At 37.6% G+C, this 17408-nt stretch overlaps 1 pseudogene; it reads left to right on the forward strand.

Moving 5' to 3' along the window:
- The first annotated feature begins 1680 nt into the window (after positions 1–1680).
- LOC143388460 (myristoylated alanine-rich C-kinase substrate pseudogene) lies at positions 1681–2677 on the forward strand (annotated as a pseudogene).
- Positions 2678–17408: the final 14731 nt, after the last annotated feature.

Genomic DNA, 17408 nt, shown 5'->3' on the forward strand with positions numbered 1-17408 from the left:
GGTGATGCATGATTTTTCCTTACTTCTTTTATCGTTAATTTTCAATTTCATTCCATTATGGTCAGATAAGATGCATGGTATTATCTCTACTCCTTTATATTGTCTAAGAGTTGCCCTGTGACATAATATATGATCTATTTTTGAGAAGGATCCATGTGCTGCTGAGAAAAAAGTGTAACTGCTTGATGTTGGGTGGTATATTCTATATATGTCAATTAAGTCTAGGTTATTAATTGTGTTATTGAGCTCTACAGTTTCCTTATTCAACTTTTGTTTGGAAGATCTGTCCAGTGGTGAGAGAGGTGTGTTGAAGTCTCCCATGATTATTGTATGGTGGTCTATTAGACTCTTGAACTTGAGAAGAGTTTGTTTGATGAACATAGCTGCACCATTGTTTGGGGCATATATATTTATGATTGTTATGTCTTGTTGGTGTATGGTTCCCTTAAGAAGTATGTAGTGTCCCTCTTCATCCCTTTTGATTAACTTTGGCTTGAAATCTATTTTATTTGATATGAGTATGGACACTCCTGCTTGTTTCCGAAGTCCATATGAGTGATATGATTTTTCCCAACCTTTCACTTTCAGTCTATGTATGTCTTTTCCTATCAAATGCGTCTCCTGAAGGCAGCATATTGTTGGGTCTTGTTTTGTGATCCATTCTACTAGCCTGTGTCTCTTAATTGGTGAGTTTAAGCCATTAACATTTAGGGTTATTATTGAGATATGGGTTGTTCTTCCAGCCATATTTGTTTATTTATGTTACTAAACATGGTTTGTTTTCCTCTTTGATTATTCCCCCCCCTTTACTGTACTACCTCCCGCTGTTGGTTTTCATTGATATTTTCCATTTCCTCTTCCTGTAATATTTTGCCAAGGATGTTTTGAAGAGATGGTTTTCTAGCTGCAAATTCTTTTAACTTTTGTTTATCATGGAAGGTTTTAATTTCATCTTCCATCCTGAAGCTTAATTTCGCGGGATACACAATTCTTGGTTGGAACCCCTTTTCTTTCAGTGTTTGAAATATGTTATTCCAGGATCTTCTAGCTTTGAGAGTCTGTGTTGAAAGATCAGCTGTTATCCTGATTGGTTTACCCCTAAATGTAATCTGCTTCCTTTCTCTTGTAGCTTTTAAAATTCTCTCCTTATTCTGTATGTTGGGCATCTTCATTATAATGTGTCTAGGTGTGGATCTCTTATGATTTTGCACATTCGGCGTCCTGTAGGCTTCTAGGATTTGGGATTCTGTCTCATTCTTCAAGTCTGGGAAGTTTTCTCGTATTATTTCGTTGAATAGATTGCTCATTCCTTTGGTATGGACCTCAGTACCTTCCTGTATCCCAATGACTCTTAAGTTTGGTCTCTTTATTACTTCTTTTAAAAAAAAAAAAAAAAAAAAAACTACTCTTGGGCTCCTTTTTTGTGTGCTCGACTTTTCCACCTTTTTCCCTCCCTCCTGCGCTGCTGCTTTTTGATCTCTTCGACTAAAATTTTTTATCGGAGTGTATTTAATCGGTTCTGTTCTGTCCTCACCACCCCCACCCCCTCCCTCCGGTGTGCGTGCCGCCGCTGCTGTTGCCGCTGCTGCTGCTGTTGCTGCTCGCCCCGTCGTTACACCAACCCAAGGCTCTTCGTTTCCCCTCTTGGATCTGTTGAGTTTCTTTGTTGAAGAAGCCATCATGGGTGCCCAGTTCTCCAAGACCGCAGCGAAGGGAGAAGCCGCCGCCGCAGAGGCCTGGGGAGGTGGCTGTGGCCTCCTCGCCTTCCAAAGCGAATGGGCAGGAGAATGGCCACGTGAAAGTAAACGGGGACGCTTCGCCAGCGGCCGCGGAGCCGGGCGCCAATGAGGAGCTGCAGGCCAATGGCAGCGCTCCCGCCGCCGACAAGGAGGAGCTCGTGGCCGCCTGGAGCAGGGCTGCGTCCCCTGCCTCGGCCGAGAAAGATGAGCCCGCCGCCGCCGCCGCCGCCCCCCCCCCCCAGGCTGGAGCGGGCCCTGTGGAGAAGGAGGCCTCCGCAGAAGGCGAGGTCAGGAGCCAGGCTCGCCCACGGCCACCGAGGGGGCGGCTGCATCGGCTGCCTCCTCGACGTCTTCGCCCAAGGCCGAGGACTGGGCCACACCCTCGCCCAGCGACGAGACCCCGAAAAAAAAAAAAAAAGAAAAGAAGCGCTTTTCCTTCAGGAAGTCTTTCAAGCTGAGTGGCTTCTCCTTCAAGAAGAACAAGAAGGAGGCGGGAGAGGGCAGTGAGGCCGAGGGCGCTGCCAGTGCCACCGCGGAGGGCGGCAAGGACGAGGCCGCCGGGGGCGCGGCTGCCGCAGCTGAGGCGGGAGCAGCCCCGGGGGAGCAGGCGGTGGCGCCGAGGGAGGAGGCAGCCGGGCGAGGAGGGGGCAGCAGGTGGCGACCCGCAGGAGGCCAAGCCCGAGGAGGCCGCCTTCGCGCCAGAGAAGCCAGCCGCCTGCGAGGAGCCCAGGGCCGCAGAGAAGGTGGAGGAGGCCGGGGCCAGCGCCGCCGCCTGTGAGGCGCCCTCCGCCGCGGGGTCTGGCGCGCCCCCTTAGCAGGAGGTGGCGTCCGCAGAGGAGCCTGCGGCCGCCTGCGCCTCGTCTGCCTGCACAGCCCCGTCACAGGAGGCGCAGCCCGAGTGCAGTCCAGAAGCGCCCCCAACAGAGGCGGCAGAGTAAAAGGGCCAGAGGTTATGAGATAATCGAAGAACTTTTCTCCCCCATTTGTTTGTTGGAGTGGTGCCAGGTACTGGTTTTGGAGAACTTGTCTACAACCAGGGATTGATTTTAAAGATGTTTTTTTCTTTCTTTTTCTTTTTTCATTTCGTCTTCCTTTTTTTTTTTTTTGACTTTTTTTAGCAGTAAATTTTTTTTCCCCTTTCCCCACAGATCCCATCTCAGATCATTCTGTTACCACCATTCCAACTGCTCGAGGAGAGCTTAAAACACCTTCCTCTGCCTTGTTTCTTTTTTCTTTTTTTTTATTATTTTTTTTTTTGCATCAGTATTAATGTTTTTTGCATACTTTGCATCTTTATTCAAAAATGTAAACTTTCTTTGTCAATCTATGGACATGCCCATATATGAAGGAGATGGGTGGGTCAAAAAGGGATATCAAATGAAGTGATTAGGGGCCACAATAGAGAAAATGAAGTGGTGCATGACATTGCCAAGATAATGTGCCACTAGAAATGATGGTGTAAAGGCTTAGTCTTTTTTTTTTTTTTTAAGAAAAGTTATTACAATGTATTTTGTGAGGCAGGTTTACAACACTACAAGTCTTGAGTAAGAAGGAAAGAAGAAAAAAAAACACCAATACCCAGATTTTTAAAAAAGATCATAGTCTTAGGAGTTCATTTAAACCATAGGAACTTTTCACTTATCTCATGTTAGCTGTACCAGTCAGTGATTAAGTAGAACTACAAGTTGTATAGGCTTTATTGTTTATTGCTGGTTTATGACCTTAATAAAGTGTAATTATGTATTACCAGCAGGGTGTTTTTAACTGTGACTATTGTATAAAAACAAATCTTGATATCCAGAAGCACATGAAGTTTGCAACTTTTCACGCTGGCCATTTTTGTAAAACTGCAGTCATCTTGGACCTTTTAATCACAAATTTTAAACTCAACCAAGCTGTGATAAGTGGAATGGTTACTGTTTATACTGTGGTATGTTTTTGATTACAGCAGACAATGCTTTCTTTTCCAGTTGTCTTTGAGAATAAAGGAAAAAAAAAACTTCAGATGCAATGGTTTTGTGTAGCATCTTGTCTATAATGTTTTGTAAATACTGGAGAAGCTTTTACCAATTTGACTTAGAGATGGAATGTAACTTTGCTTACAAAAATTGCTATTAAACTCCTGCTTAAGGTGTTCTAATTTTCTGTGAGCACACTAAAAGCGAAAAATAAATGTGAATAAAATGTTATATATATATATATATATATATATATATATATATATATATATATATATATATATATATATATATATAAAACATATAACCCCATCAAAGGTGCATATAAAATTATGAGGAAATTTTGATCCTGAAATCCTTATGAATAGGATTTGTGGAAAGTTAAATATCTGGTTGATACCAGCTCACTAGTGTTGAACAAGATTATAATCATTATGACCAATAATTTTAATCATGATAACTAAAATTTATAGGAAGTTCTTTACTAACCTCTGCCCCAAAACCTTTTAAATATATTACTTTATAGAATTCATTGAAGAATTCTATGAAGTAGTAACTATGGTGACTTCCATTTCTTTTTTTTAATATTTATATTTTAGTTTATCTTTATTTCATTTTAATGTGGTGCTGAGGATCGAACCCAGTGCCTCACCTGTGCTGGGTGAGCACACTACCACTGAGCCACAACCCCAGCCTATGATGTTTCCATTTCTTAAGTTGAAAATGAAATATAAAAAAAAAATTGCTTGCCCAAGATTTTATGCACTTAGAAAAGGAAGAACAAAACACTTCACTTGAACTCAGATTTGTCTCATTTCACAATTGTAATGAGTGAAACCAGTGTTTCCAAAAATCTAGTCTAAATCATTTGTTAATATGATTGGATACTGTTTTATAAATACAGACACTTGGACCTTGTCTAAACTTATAATTGAAAATTAAGCCCTGTTCAAGGCTATTAAATCTTCTGTGTGAAATTAAGCTTCCTTTTAACTCTCTCTGTGAGTGTGTGTGTGTGTGTGTGTGTGCATGTATGTTGTTCTTTAATTGTTTAAAAGTGATCATTATACACATTTAAGTTTAAGCACTACCACATTCTATCGTATCCAAAATCTTAACTGCCCTAGATCAACTTTCCTAACACAGGATTGTGCAGGAACCCTTAAGCATACTGAGGTTGTATTGGGCTTCTGGATTTGGCACTGAAAACTTATTTAATATATTTTTGCAATCTACTTATATACATGTGAGAAAATGATTGAAGAAAGAAAATTGACACTTACTGAATTTCACTTTGGGCATGTACCAAGCAAGGCACTTACATTAACTCATTTAATCTTCAAATTATTATCAAACTGCTTCCCTCCCCTTCTAGATGAAACAGAACTTCAGGTCTTCTTCAGATTTCTCTTATGTAGGTAGCTATATTATTTATATCTTGTAACTATTGTCTCCACCACTTATCTCCTTTCTCCCACTCTTTCTGTTACATGTTCTTAAACTGTGAAGTGAGGCATACCAAACAATGACTGTATAAATGTAAATATACAAATTCAGAAATAATGAAGTCATGCAGATGGAGGCCCATGATGGGATGAATGGATTTGTAAATGGAGGAAGAGAGACTTGAGTTGGCTTGTTCCCTTGCTCTCCCCATGTGATGCCCTCTACCAAGGGATGACCCACCATGATGGAACCTTGATCTTGGACTTCTCAGGTTCCAGGACTATGGGGAATAAATTTCTTTTCTTTACAAATTATACCATCTGTGATATTCTGTTGTAGAGTGCAAAATAAACTAAGACAAATGGGAACAAATTCATGAAGCAGAACAGACACTTGAGCCTGTACAAGGGCAGTGAAATTCAAGAGTGTGGTCAAGTCAGGGAAACGCAAAGCTTCCTGTGAGAAAGTGTCTTGATGAGAACGGGGAATGAGATGAAGATGGTGAAGTAGAAAATTACTAAATTAGAAAGGACTTGTAACCTATCCTTATGTGTTTTTATGTCCCTCAGATGTGAAAGGGAATGGTTGAAGGATTTTATAGGGGAGGTACTAATGTGCAGTCCAGAAATGACTCTCTTATCAAGGTGAGCAATAAATTGAAAACTCTCAACTGGAGTCAGTGCTGTTTCCCTTTCCAAAGTTCATTTTATCTCTTCTTCCCTACTAACACAGCACAGTTATATTTGGCTATGTGAGAGTGTGTGCATGTGTGTGTGTGTATGTGTGTGTATGTATGTTTGTGTATATATATTGCTTTACCCAGGCTCCTTCACAGCTGAGGGTGGATATACAATCAACCTGGGGCCAAAATATATAAAGTAAGCCTTTCTGAGAAAGTTTTCAATTTTCTGACTTAGGTGCTTTCCCTTCCTTCTTACCCTTCCTCCTCTTTCCTGCCAAGACACAAAGACAGAAACCACTTTCTCCACATGGGGCATTAGAAAGAGAAGAGAAGCCTGGTCTTTGATGATGTTATTGAGTCAATGAAACAATCTCCTTTTAAGCGGCCTATACCCTTCCTTAAATGTTCTTTAACATCCCCTTTCACATTGCTGTTTCCATCATCTACCATTTCAAATCTTATCTCCTTAACAATAGTATACACTTCTTGGGGAAAACAGAGTGTTATACTTTTCACAATGTTTTATAGATACTGTAAATTTGAACTGCATACTTACTATTCCTTTATCCCAGGTTTGTAAAATACATTTGAAGAACAACGTGGCAATGTGCTTAAAGCAAATATTGTTACTATTCTTTTTCTTCCTGTAAATGATAAAATAATTTGTGATAAAAATTTGACTAAAAAAATTGAAAAGAAGTCAGCTAACTCAAAATATTTGGTATTCTTTTAATTTTTTTATAAGTTACTTTACCAATTTTTCTGAGATTGAGAGTTTACTTCTAAGAACTCTCTTGTTTCCAAAACAATTCTATTTCAATTAAATGGTCGAAAGAATACAAAACTTTTATGGTCTCCTTGTAAATTAGACTATCCCTATTACTAATATACATAAGGAGTATGAAATATATAGCACATTGGCTAACTATTAAGAAAATAAATCTAGATGATTACCTTATTTCTTACACTAAAATTAAGAAATATTACATATATACATGCAATAAGTACAACCCTAGAAGTGCTGTAAGAAACCATAAGTGAATTTTTTTAATAAGTGAATAATTTTATAATGAGGAAAAAGATTTTCTAAGTATAACATTGGACTGGAAATAATACAATAAAGGAAGATATGTTTGTGTGTGTGAATATATTAACATTTTAACAAATATCTTTAGAAGACTATGTAGAAATAAAAAGGAAAACAGAAAAAGAAAAACATCAAAAAATTACAATGGATTCACTAATGACTTTATAAATTAAATTAGATAATCAGTTATTAGTCATTTAAATTAAAGAGTACCTACAAGTGAGTAAGATGAAAAAAAAAGGCAACATATAAACAGCCAAAAAACAAGAAAGGAAATTCAGATTTACCCATGCTAATAAAATAATAATGTATAGGATTTTCTACATATCTAATTCACTACTGTTATGAAGAATGATGACATTGGACTTGAGGCTTGTTAAGGCATGTGGTGTTTTATAGTGTCTGGAAGGGAGTATTAATTTATGCAATTCATTTGGAGAACAATTTTGTAAATAATGACAATTATTTTTTAAATAATGGCAATTCCTATCAGTATGTAGAAAGTATTAGAAAGCAAAAACAATAGATTAGTAAAGATAATTTGAAAATAAGAATTAACAAATTAGAAAAAAATTACTATATAAAATGAACTACGCCTTCCGGTTTAAAAATGAGATAATATGACCAACTAGCTTAATTATGATCCAGAGAAAAAAAAATTAGACTATCATTCAGTCCCTAAAAACTTCAGTAGTGTTGTAGACACAACTTCCATGGAGTTAATCACCAACCTTCTGACATGCGTGTGTCACCCTAGAGCATTGAGTTTGCTTTCCACTTACCACTCATAAGATTCACTTACCCCACTGTGAACCAGCATAACTTTCTATGGAATGTCAAATATTAAGGTCTCAATGAACTGCATTTTGACAGAGGAATTAGCATGGTTGTAGGTCAACATGGTTTGAATGTTTGTGTTCCTGTTGAAAATTAATCCCCAATGAAAAAGTATTAAGAGGTGGGCCTTCAGAAAGTGATTAGGCCATGAAACTGTGACTTCATCAACAGACTAGAGTTTTATAAAAGAGCTGAAGGGAATTAACTAGGTTCTTTATGTTCTTACACCTTCCACATTTTAGGACATAGCCACAAGGTGCCTTTTTAGAAGCAGATAGCCATCCTTTCCAGACACTAAATCTGCCTTGATCGTGGACTTCCCAGCCTTTAAAACTTGAGAAATAAATTTCTGTTATTCAATAATTGCCCATTATTTTAGTCAGAATTTTTTCTGCTGTGACTGAAAAGAGCAATTTTAGGGGAGGAAAAATTTATTTGGGGGCTCATGGAATCAGAGGTGTCTGTATATAGACAGCCAACTCCATTCCTCAGGGCTTGAGTTGAGGCAGAACATCATGGCAGAAGAGTATGGCAAAGGGAAGTGGCTCACAATGTCAGAAAGCAGATAGAGCAACTCCACTTGTGAGATACAAAATACATAACCCAAAGGCATGCCCTAATGACCCACCTCACCCAGCCACACCCTACCCACTTTTATCCACCATTCAATTAATCCCATCAGGGAACTTATTCACTGATTGGATTAAGGGTCTCATGGCCCAATCAGTTTTCTTCTAAATCTTCTTGCATTTTCTCACACATGAGTTTTTATGGATAGGTTACATCCAAACTATAACACCCAATTTGTGGTATTTTGTTATAGCAGCAGTAATGGACTAAGACAGGTGAGGATAATGAGTGAATAATGCTGTCTTTACCATGTAAATACCATTTTTATTCCTCATTACTCTGGTTTTTTTTTTGGGGGGGGTCATGTGCCAGGGATTCAACTCAGGGGCATTCAATCACTGAGCCACATCCCCACCCTATTTCATATTTTATTTAGAGACAGGGTCTTACTGAGTTGCTTAGCACCTCACTTTTTACTGAGGTTAGTTTTGAACTCTCAATCTCCCTGCCTCAGTCTCCCCAACCTCTAGGATTGCAGGCATGTATCACTGCTCTGGGCTCCTCATTACTCTTGCCAATAGAGCAATTTCCATGATAAGATCAGTATCTATGAAGGCTGTGTTGATCAGCAATCAGCAGCTACACTTAGGGATATCACCTGGCTAACTTTATAGCAGTGCACAATATCCATTGCAATCCACTTAAGTTTTGCAGACACTAAATAGACATATTGACAGAAGATACAACTTCACTCCAAGAACTACCACCCCTGTATTCTGCATTCCTTAAGTTTTTGATAGTGATACTATGGTTTGAAATTCCTTCTGGAGCATATTTGCTTTCCTGTAAGAGTGACTTGTATTCCATAGACCAGGGAATACTTTGAGGCATCTGATATTGAGTACATCTATTCCAAGTATATGCTTGACGATTGGGGAATGAACTATCAGGACAGTTATAGATCCAAAGAACCTACTTCAGAACAGACTTAAACCAGAACTCCATTCATTACCTAGTTTTTATAAGCTTATCAAGTGTTGTAATGTCACTCAGGATCCCTGGTATCAACATCAATTCATATTCCATATCTGAGAATTCTGAAAGTACATGAGCAGTCCCTCCTCTTCAGTGCATAATTACCTTGATAATTGATCACAGATGTTTTAAGTAAAGTTCAAGGGAATGTTTATTATATATACTTGTATTGTGTTGCCAGATATTTCCTCAAGAGGGTTTGGCTTCCTTCAATCAATATACTTTGGGTTTGTAAACTGACATAGATACAAAATGTCTGAGAAAGTACTATTTTCCATTGCAGTAGCTAATCACCAATTGCTAATTTTTGTTGGCTATACAAATTAAGTAACAGCCCTCATTAGGTGTCCATTTTCTTCACTCCCTAGAACATTTTTTTGCCCACCACCACAGTTCCCTGTGAGTTAAAGCACCCTGATTGTTTTATGGCCTTGTTGTCTATTGTTGTCCTTATGTCCACATTGCCTCTAATGTACGGAGCCACCCCCTGACCTCTCCCTTTCAGGAACACTCTCACGAGCAAGAAAATCAATTCCATGGTGATATCTTCTACTATCAGTCCTGAAATATTGAGCTCTGTCATTCATTCCTTTTTGCCTTAGTTAAAACAAAAAGTGTCCTCTGGGCTCTCCTATGAAACAGTAGGATAATGGGTTTCCAGTCTTCTACATCCAAAGTATTATACCAAACATTCCAAAGTATTTCTAGTATCCTCACTTCATTTCTATAGGCATCATTACATCCAAGCTTCAAAATGTCATATCAAAACCATACTAAAACTGCCCCCAGTCATCCTTGTCAAAAAGCTGAATCACAAGTCCTGGTAGGATATTTTCATGTTAATGTAACTTCCCCTATTGGTCTATATTCCTCCATGACTAATACTGCCAATCTAATACCAAAGGTGTTCCCCTAGTTCCTACAAGTACTTCATAGACAGGTCTGGAAATTTCTTTTGTATACAAGGTGCTTCAGGGGCTGGAGTTGTGGCTCAGTTGTGGAGTGCTTGCCTCACACATGTAAGGCCCTGGGTTCTATCGTTAGCACCACATAAAAATAAATAAATAAATATGCTAAAGGTATGATGTCCATCTACAACCATTTTTTAATATTTATTTTTCAGTTTTTGGTGGACACAACATCTTTATTTTATTTTAATGTGGTGCTGAGGATGGAACCCAGCACGTTACTGCCTGAGCCACATCCCCAGCCTGCAGAATATTTATTTTAAAAAGTGCTTCAACTCTTGTTACTTGCAGTAGTTATATAAAGTCATCACATTAGAAAATACATAGGGCAAATATAGGGGTAGGTTTCCATGAGCTTCTGGTTATATTTTTCTCATCAGATAAATATATAACCATTTTTATATGTGTTTTGTTTAATGATACTTTATTTAATATTTTTTACTGATTCAATAACTTTTTTTAATTTTAAAATTTATTTTTAATTGACTCATTAAAAATTGTATGTATTGGGAGCTGAGGTTGTGGCTCAGTGGTAGAGCTTTTGCCTAGCATGTGTGAGGCACTGGGTTCAATCCTCGGCACCATATATAAATAAATAAATAAATAAATAAATGTCTATCTACAACTAAAAAAAAAATTAAAATTGTACATATTGGGTAGTATATGATATTTTGATACATAAATTTAATGTTCAAAAAGAGTAAGCATATTTATCTCAACAAATATTTAATATTTCTTTGTGAAAGCACTCAAAATGACTTCTTGCTTTTTTAAAATATACAGTTCATTGTGATTTTATGTACTCATCCTACTGTGCAATAGAACACCAGAACTCCTATTTAACTGTACCTTAGTACTCACTGAGTACTAAGTACTAAGTACTAAGTACTTAGTACTCACTCCCCTCCCTCCATTCCTTCATTCTTTACTCATTAATGTGGAACTTGCAGCCAATAGCACTACATAACCTGAATGGAGCTTATATAACTCCTACATTTTCTCTATAAAGCACATTTTGTGCCAAAAAACATTGAGACAGCATTCTATCACTACATTTGGGGTCCATTTTGAACACTGAAATTACCAATAAAGAGCACAAAAATGGGAAAAATATGGTTACAGATAGGCTGGCAAAGGGGCTCATGTTTACAGTATCAGAGCTAACACAAGAAGGCACAGAGTGAACTTGTTCAACCTAACCTGAGAATGAATGCCATTAACACTAAATTTTTTGTAGTTCTGTGTATGACCTTGAATGACAGGAAAGTGTCATATGAGTATTGTCTTGTGGTTACAAATAAATCCTAGTAAGTAGGTGAATTTGCAAACAAAGTCCATGAATGAGGATCAGCTGTATTTCCAGATGAAACAGGCTACATCTCCCTAGTCAAGGCAATGGGTGAATGATGGAGAAGGCAAATCTTAAAGATGGACAAACATTATCTTTTAAGTCTGTCTCATCTCAGGTTCTGATAAAGTTTTTAGCAAAGGGGAGGCTACTCTCTTTTAATAAGTGTCGAGGGTTTGCTATTCAGGGTACTCTAGTGATATTAGTCTCAGACTCATAAACCTGTCTTTGACACTGGAGACCTGAAAAGGTTGGGCATTATCTCTTTATTATAACATTGCCACTCTTACAAACAGCTCCTGAGTCTAGTTTTCAGTTAGCCTGCATGAGACAAAATGCAAACCCTACTATTGACCACATACATAGAATTAATGGTATTTAATTAATTGAGCTTGTGTTTTTCTTTTTCAAAAGAATTTTTAACTAAAAGTTAATAAATGCCTGCAACAACTCCAGTCTTCATAATTACTCTCTTTCTCATACCTGTCAAATGCTATAACTACTATATAGCCCGATACTTTACCTTTTACTTCTACTCCATTCTAATCCTAGTTAACCACAGGAGAATTCTAAAACAGGAAACTAATAGGAAAAGCACAAGCTTTATCAGATATTAAAATATTTTACTATCCAGGTAATAGATGGAATCAATAGGAATTAAAAGACAAACCAATGGAATTTAATAGGGAAAAAGTGCAATGTATATGGGAAAATAGTGTATGTTTAAATGTTGTTTTTCAAAGTAGTTAAATCACGGATGTTTGGTGGTGTTACAGAGCTGGGTCCTTCCAGGAAACTGAGGCAGCATGAAGACCCTCCTGCTCTTCAAACTCTGATTCTTGCAATGAAGTCAGAAAGATTTCAGACATGTCACAGAGTGACAGGAATGTGTTTAGTGATGAGATAGGCAAAGGGAAAGGGGACACTCTCAAGGGAGAGAGTAGGCCCTCTCAAAGAGGAGAGGGACAGTGTGCCCCTCCTGCACTCCAGTTTTTTTGGGGGAATCCCAAAGAAATTTCCAGAGAATCCCACCCAAGTCCACTTCCTGACTTTTAAAAAAATATTTATTTATTTATTTTATTTAGGTATATATGAAAGCAGAATGCATTTTGATTCATTGTATGCAATTGCAGTACAACTTTTAATTTCTCTGGTTGTATATGTGACAATATATGTGAAGTCATACTGAAAGCAGGATATAGGACTTTCAACTCCCCACTAACATGACCACTCTTAGGTCACTTTGGCCCATGCTAACTGGTTCTAATTGATTTTTTTTTATACTGGGCATTGAACCCAGAATGCTCTACCACTTCCCTAGGCCCTATTTGTAATTTTTTAGAGACAGGTTCTCCCTAAGTTGCTGAGAGCTTCGATAAGTTGGTAAGGCTGGCTTCGAACTTGCGATTTTCCTACCTCAGCTTCCCGAGCCACTTGGATTACAGGTGTGTGCCATTGCACCTGGCTTCTAATTGGATTCTTAACCATAAATTCTTATTGATTTTATGATTAGTAGGAATTATCCTTATCTCCTTGAGTGTCAGGATCTAATTTATGAAAAGGGTCACAAAAGTCTCCCCCTTCAGGATAATTTGATTCCTCTTACAGATGTTATTTTAGGCCTACTACATTTCTCCTGCAAATAACAGGTAGTTTGCTGAGGAATGTGCCATAGCCTGTCCACTTAAGCTAGGCAGAGTTGCAGGTAATTACTTCTTGGAAAAGAAAGTGTGTGGATGTCAGCACAGTGGGTCTATTTTATATTTTCTTGACCTCATGATCCCATCATTCCCATCTGTCTGTCCCCTAACATTCTTCACTTAAGGACTTTGGGCCCCTAAATTCTTTTAGAATATTGGACATTAACTCATTCTGGTTGCTTCCTGCTGAGAGAGGGCAAAGTTGGGGGAAAGTGACCAAAAGTCCTTGTTCTCCATCAGGTGGATAGTTAAGGGTATTACCTCACCTTACCACCACTTGCCACTGTCCTTTAACAGGAGAGGCAAGAGGATCTTTCTGATGTGTGTGAGGTGTGGAAGTAGAAGAGTCAAGGATGATTCCTGAGGAATGAATGAATGAATAATACTAGTATGGAGGAGTGAGGGAGTTTCTGAATGAGATCAGAAAGATATTTCTGGGGAGAGAGTGCAGATCATTGTAGGGTGTCATGGGCCACAGTGAGAATTTGAGAATTTCCATTATATTTTGAGTGAAATTGTTATTGGGCAGCTGTAATACCAACTGGTAGGAAAGAAGCTATTCTATAACACTCTGCTCCAGAAATACTTTTAGTCAAATTGGTAGAAAAATAGGTTTTGTTCAAAGCAGCTTTGAAGGAAGAAGATAAAAGCTTAAATTGTTTCAAAAGTTCCATTTCTGATAACACTGAAAATAAGCATAACTTAATTTTCTTTTTAATACTGAGGATTGATCCCAAGGGCACTGAGCCACATCCCCAGCCTTTTTTTTTTTTTTTATTTTGAGAGAGAGTCTTACTAAGTTGCTTAGGACCGTGCCAAGTTGCTAAATCCGGCCTTGAATTTGTGATCTTCCTGTCTCAGTCTCCTGAGTTGCTTGGATTATAACCATGGGCCCTAGCCTAGCTTAGCAGAGTTTTAAAGAAGAGGAAGGGAGGTGACAAAAGGCAGGAAATGTACACATGTTGATTTACTGAGCTTGAAGTTAAGACAGGCCTGAGTAGGCAATCTCTGCCACCATCTTCTTTGGTGCTTGTCAGGTTGGGGAATCAGGGCCTTTCAGCTTCCTTGCTGGGTAGGAGGAATGTGTTCCCAATTTGGAGAGAGAGGGATCCAAATTCAGTCTATTTAAATCCCCCTCCCATTTAGTTCATACCCTCAATCTTGAGGAAGTTGGAGTTTCCATGTCATCTGGCTGGCAGTTCATAAGAAGTTAGATGCTTATTTCTCAATGAGGCAAATTCTGAAATTTTAATAGCTCTGCCCAGGGGAAGTAGTCTAGTGTTATTCTGTGTAAGAATTCTCTTTTCATAAACTACTAGCTGTTTATTTTTTTGGTGGGTTTTGACAAGTGATACTACATGATTTACACTCCCCATCCCCAACTGTCTCAGAATGATTCTCTCTGAAAAATCTATTGTTCATTTGCCAAACATCTTGGCTTTGCCCTTGTGGGAGCTCTTTCAGTTCTTTTATCTGAGTGCTCCCATGTTGATGCGAAGTGACAGTTGGAGTCAGCAGTAGAAGACCCCCTTTCAACCAATTTTAAGCAACAGAGGTTTTCTGAAAGATTAGCTCTTAATCAGATGTGGTGATGCATGCCCGTAATCCCAGCAAGTTGGGAGGCTGAGACAGGAGAATTGAAAGTTCAAGGCCATTCTCAACAACTTAGCAAAATCCAGTTTCAATTTTTTCAAAAAAAATGGGGATTTAGCTCAATGGTAAACACCTATGGGTTCAGTCCTCAGTATTGAAAAGGAAAAAAAAAAGATTAACTATTAGACCTAAAAAATATAAACCACTAATAAGAGGATAGCAATCTAGTCTGTATAACAGATTTGATCTAATGAACACAATCTCTTTAGTTTTATCATCTTTATCCAAAGAAAAACAGCCTGTCTGAAGTAGCAATCCTGTCAGATCTGCACTGGAAGAGTGTCTGTTTAGCTAGAATCCTTTATATGTAAATCAAGACTATCAACTGGGTAGAAAGCATCTTCAGAATTAAGGTACATTTTACAGATTGTAAAAGCTTTGAAAAAAGGTTGCAAGGATTAATGTCATTCCATCTATTAAAAACATACATTTACTGGAAAGTGCTTTGTAAACTAAGTTGCAACACAATGTAAACAAGTTTAATTAAGAAAATCCCTTTTTTAAAAATAGCCAGTCTTACACATATATTAAAATCTTTAACTTTTAAATTGTCTTGAGTTGGAGGATGAATGAAAAAGAACTACCCCCTATGAACTACAGAGACATGGTTTACATTATGTAAAAATGACTGCAAACAACATAGAAGTTATTATTATTACTCAGAGAACTTAGCAACTTAGTAAAACAATTTAGTTACCTCTCTAATATGTTAAGACACTAAGCATGATTTACAGCATTATATTCAGACTGTCAGATTTTTAAAGCTTCAGAACATTTGTAGCAATAAAACATGACATTACTTTTTAAAAAAAGTGATTCATTTAACTAGAAGTACAAACTAAAAAAAGACACTGTAGAACAAATGAATATTTGAACAAATGAATATTTGAACAAATCTTAATTCTTGTAGGACTTTATTTTCTTTTAAGCAATTAAAAGCATACCAAAATCAGCAGAAAACCTGAGATTATCTTGATAAAACATAAAATCTTTTTCAAGACAATTCTCTGCAAATTTTGCAGAGTGACCCAGTTTTTGCCAAATTATTGGATCCTTACTTGCCAATGAATTTTAAAAGTTATTTTTAAGTTCCTCTGGAATTAAAAGCATTGCTAGACTTTTGACAGACACAGAACAAAATTCATTTAACATTTCAATAAGGCAGTGAAACACCTTGTTCATGGGAGTAATAAAACCCAAGCAGTTTGTGCAGTAAATACAAAACCATGAATGGAAATTACTTGAGTTGTTCCATATGTATCACCATATCCTATATAGTCTCTAACAAGGCAGGCATGATAATAAACTCAAAAGAGGCAAACTAGTTTTATGGCATTTAGGTTATCGGATGAAAGTACAGGTTTATAGTTAATTTTTGAAACTGATAGAATTTATAATCAGTTAACAACAACAACAAAAACACTACAATTATGGATCATTATAAAATGTTTTTCTAGAAATCAGAAATATAAACTATACATAGTTTACCAGCCTTTTCAATAATCTGTTATTTCCTTTGGCTTTTCAGGTCTGAAACAAGGGAAGTGTTACTGAAAGCTCCATCCTGGTCCCCAATGCCAATTTAAAAATGAGAACATGGTTTTGAGAAAAAGGAAAAAGCAATATATTGCTTTGACAGAAAAGGAGAAACCACTGAGCCACAAAAAAACCACTGAGCCATAAAATGCTCAGCCCTTTTTAATATTTTATTTAGAGAGAGAGTCTTGCTGAGATGCTTAGGGTCTCACTAAATTGCTGAGGCTGGCTTTGAACTTGTAATCCTCCTGCTTCAGCCTCCCCAGCTGCTGGGATTACCAGAGTGCACCACCAGGCCTAGCAGAACAGTGTATTTTTAAAGAAGCTATCAAAGGCTACATTCCAGATGTTTCCTGTAGGGGGATTATGATTCACTTCTTAATTTGGGACAAAGAGAAGAGGAAAAAACTTGTCTGTTTTAAGATAAGTTTCTGTGACGGAGCAGCAAGGGCTGTTTCATTCAAAGCATGAAGTGGACCAATGTTACAAGAGGACAGTGAATTTCCACATCTATCAAACAATTAACATTGTAGATAAACCATGAATGTCATACATAGATATAAGCATCACACATTTATTATAGAAAACAGAAAGGGGGAGAAATAAATTACAGTAGAGGGGGTAAAGAGAAAAGAGGGGATGGGAGGGGGGAGGGGGGATAGTAGAGGATAGAAAAGGCAGCAGAAAAAAAAACATACAAAAGATTTGAACTGATATTTCTCTAAAGAAGATAAACAAATATACAATAAGCACAAGAAAAATTGTTCAATGTCATCAGTCATTAAGATAGTGAAATCAAGATCCAATGAGATATCACTTTATAATTCATTTTCAAAAGCAGACAATAAC

This window comes from Callospermophilus lateralis, unplaced genomic scaffold, assembly GCF_048772815.1.
Source record: "Callospermophilus lateralis isolate mCalLat2 unplaced genomic scaffold, mCalLat2.hap1 Scaffold_93, whole genome shotgun sequence".
Classification (NCBI taxonomy): domain Eukaryota; kingdom Metazoa; phylum Chordata; class Mammalia; order Rodentia; family Sciuridae; genus Callospermophilus; species Callospermophilus lateralis.